At 38.7% G+C, this 4,075-nt stretch overlaps 1 protein-coding gene across 2 annotated transcripts in view; it reads right to left on the reverse strand.

The window, feature by feature from the left end:
- Fam208a (family with sequence similarity 208, member A) overlaps positions 1-4,075 on the reverse strand; it is a gene marked incomplete in the record, with an annotated part of 40,302 nt that overhangs the window by 22,845 nt on the left and 13,382 nt on the right.

The raw sequence follows: 4,075 nt of genomic DNA on the forward strand, positions 1-4,075 counted from the left end.
CAAAAAAAAAAAAAAAAAAAGACTTCGTATTTTTGTCATCAATTTAAAAGATGTTATAAAGTTGCCAACAGTGTGGCATGTTGGCTATAAAACTTATTATGAAATGAATGCTTTCAAAGATGGCAGGTTAATCTCAAATGAAAACTATTGCCATAATCTAATGCCACACATACTTAATTTAATGTTTTGCAATTTGCCCTGCCAGAGATAACATGAAAGATAGGCAACACAAGGTCCTAGATGACAAGAAGTTTATAGTGAATAGAGAGTACTCACAAAAATACCAATAATTATGCAAGACACAAAAGTTTCTCAAGATTTATAAAGGAAAAGGTAGTAAAAGATGGTCAAGAGAAGTTTACTGAGTATTTTGAAGACAGATTTTTTTTAAGAACAGGCAGGTACTGTACACTGGCAAGAGCCTGAGACTGTGGGAAATACATTCGAGGAGAGACAACATCATGAGCAAAGACAAGTTATAATACCATGGACAGTCTGAAAACATACTTATGATTAGCAAAAAGGTAAGAAAAGAGAAGAAAGGCAGATCAAGAATCTGACTGTAGGCTGGGGATTTAGCTCAGTGGCACAGCGCCTGACTGGCAAGTGCAAGGTCATGAGTTCGATTCCCGGTACAGGGAAAAAAAAAAAAAAAAGAATCTGACTGTAAAATAAACAGGAACACCAAGTTATCCAGGAATGTCCCTGAGAATATACTCTTGGGATAGCTGCTTCCTTAAAATAGTAATGAAGAACTGAGCACATTTGCACATTCCTGTAATCCCAGTTGTTCGTGAGGCAGAGACAGGAGAATCCCAAGTTAAAGCCAATTTGGGCAACTTAGTGTGACCTTGTCTCAAATAAATAAAAAAGTTTGGAGATGTAGCAGCACAAAGGCGCTGGGTTTAATCCTTAGTACTGCGCCCCCCTCAAAAAAAGGTTCACATTTTTTTTTAAATAAATGGACAGGTGAAAAGAGGAAATGAGGAACTGAGCATGGTAGTTGAACACAAAGGGATAGTTGTGCTCTGAAAGAAAACTTGTTCCACCTAAATTCCTATTAAACAATGCCAGTAAGCAAAATTTGCGTGAAAACTAATAATTTAAAGGACAAAAAGTGACCAGGCTACTCATTCACAGTTAAAAAAAACACTGCACACACACAAGTGGTATCATATTTGGGGATTCAGGAGTCCCAACAGACCAACTTCCCAAGGGGCAGAACTTGTCCCCTTTCAATCCAATCTGTGCCAAATTCTCTAAGGCACCAAATGATGCTCACAGCTGACAGCACCCTGATAGGACTGACAGAACAACTGACCAGAAGTCTCTGGGGACCATTCTCAAAGGTTGAGAAATCCTTCCCCCTTTTTTATGCCTGTATTCATTCTAGATGAGTTACTAGATGTTTATGACATTAAAGGAGTTTAAGTGAAAGTACACTGTAGGAGTTATAAAAGTCACATCTCTGCAGTACTGGTCTTGTCTCCTGGAAATCTCCAAACCAAGCTGCATCATATTGCGAAGTGACATGTACTACTAATCCTTCGATGCTTAAAGTGAGCCTTACTTTTGTCATTAACCTAGTAGTCACGATCTGAGTATGTGCTACAAGTGAACAATGTACCTGAGAATTTTTTAAAGGTATACTTTACTACAAAATGTTTAAATATATCCCTTTTAGCCTTTTCAAAGCATACAATTCAGTAGTTTTTAGTAGACTGATAATGTTCTGTAACCATTCACCACTATCTAATTCTAGAAAATTTTCATTATCCCAGAAAAAAGCCCTTGTATCCCTCAAGTATTCACTCTGCATCCTTCCCCTGCCCAAGTCCCTGGAATTACAGGCGTGCGCCACCACGCCTGGCTCTAATATTATTTGATAAGTCAATGTAGTAGAACAAAGTAAGAAAAACCGACACCTTGAATTAATATTGTTTTCTCAATGGGAACAAAACAGTTGAAGTATGATAAGCAGAGGCAGCAAAAACAGAGCTCCTGGGTTTTTTGTTTCCTATAGGATTCAAGGTGTTTCTTTGGGCTGCAGCTACAGATAAAACTGCCAGAGCCTCATTTGTCTCTCGGGGTAGACCATCTGTACTCCACGGGTTTTTGGTTACATCAACGTTCCTTAAAGTTTGAGTCTTTAGGCCCCTAGGCCAGTAGAATTTATGAAGACTGGGTACTCTATTTGGAATGCGTGAGAGGTTAAACTTATGTAGCTGGTTTTTCTTGGTGAGCACAGAACATGAAAGAGCTGTTTCTCCAACATCTTGTTCTGATAACTTGGAGTTGGGCAAAATGCTAGAGTGAATACAGGTACAAGTTACCAGAGTATAATGTCTACTGCCTAGAACAGTGTCTGGTACATAACAGATACTCAATAAATATATCTGGAAGAATAAGAACCTGTTAAAAAATGACCAGCCAGATCCAAAAAGAATCAAATACTACAGAAGATGGCGCAAACCCGCAATGCCAGCACTCAGGCTGAGGCAGGAGGATCACACCAAGTTTGAGGCCAGCCTGGGCTATGTAGTAAGTTTAAGCCCAGCCTAAATTATAGAGTAGGTGTCTCAAAGCAAAACAAAATGATTCAGATATAATTTATAGGAAAAAATTCTCTTTGAAATTAGAAACTCAGTAAATAGATGAAACAGCCAATCAGACACAGCTAAAGATACAATTTTTTTTTTTTTTTTTTGGCCTTTTTGAGACAGGGTCTCATGATGCAGTTTAGGCTGGCCTTGAGCTCACTTTGTAGCCCAAGTGGTCCTCGAACTTGGAGCAATTCTCCTGCCTCAGCCTCCTGAGTGCTAGAATTACAGGCATGTGCCCCCACGCTCAGCCAGAATGTTTATATTAGAAGGTAATTATGATGAAATTAAAACTGCAGGACAAATGAACAAGTAGATAGAAAACAAAAAAGGCTAAGAAACATAAAGAAAACAATTAAAAGGTATGACATGGTACTTCATAGTCATAAAAGACTAGAGAATGAAGGAGAGGTGCAATCAGAGATAACAGCCAACGATTTTCCTGGAGATGAAAATATAAACGCATAGATATGGAAAAATACACATCAAGCTAGGCAAATATGAAATGTATACCTAGATATGGTAATTGCAGATCATCAAGACCAAAAACAAAAGGCCAGCAGAAAAAAAACAAGGAGTCACGCACTCAGGAACCCCTTCTGTCCCTCTTAGACAGAAGCTTTCTTTCTCTCAATAAACACTTCCTACTCTTAAAAACAAAAAAAGACCTACAACAAATACTCACTTAAGGCTGAGGCAGAAGGATCACCAGAGTTCAAGGCCAGCCTGGGCTACGTAGCAAGTTCAAAGCCAACCTGAACTACATAGCAAGACCCTGTCTCAAAACAAAACAAAAATACAAATACTCACTTACACCAAGAGCTGACCTCTTTTAAAAAAAAAAAAAAAGCCAACTACAAGAAAAATATACTTGGCATCCCAAAATTGTGTATCTAGCATCCAGTAACTAAAGAATATACATTTCCCTCAAACATAGGGGGCATGTACAAAAACTGACCACATAGACCTCTTAAAGCAAGTCTCAATAATTTCCAAGTAATTGCCATCTGTTTGATTACTATGCAATTTAATTAAGAAATTTAAAACGGCAAAGTCCCTCATACCTTTATTTGAAAAAGAAAACACTTCTCTTTGCACCATGTATCAAAGTAGAAAACGTGGTGCCAGGGATACAGCTCAGGGGCACACAGCTTGCCTGGCAAGCGCAAGGTTCTGAGTTTTTGATTCCCCATACCAAAAAAAAACCAGTAGAAAATGTAACGAAAACTAAACAATACTTAGAACTAAATGATAGCAAAAATACTACACATTAAAACATATGAGAGCCATGTGTGGTGGCACACGCCTGTAATCCCAGCACTCGGAGGCTGAGGCAGGAGAACTGCTTTGAATTTGAGGCCAGCATGGGCTACAAAGTGAGTTCAAGGCCAGCCTGAAGTGTATAGCAAAATGCTGTCTCAGACAAACGGAAGGAAGGAAGGAAGGAAGGAAGGAAGGAAGGAAGGAAGGAAGGA

The sequence above is a fragment of the Chinchilla lanigera genome, unplaced genomic scaffold (assembly GCF_000276665.1).
Source record: "Chinchilla lanigera isolate Chin_1 unplaced genomic scaffold, ChiLan1.0 scaffold00029, whole genome shotgun sequence".
Classification (NCBI taxonomy): Eukaryota; Metazoa; Chordata; class Mammalia; order Rodentia; family Chinchillidae; genus Chinchilla; species Chinchilla lanigera.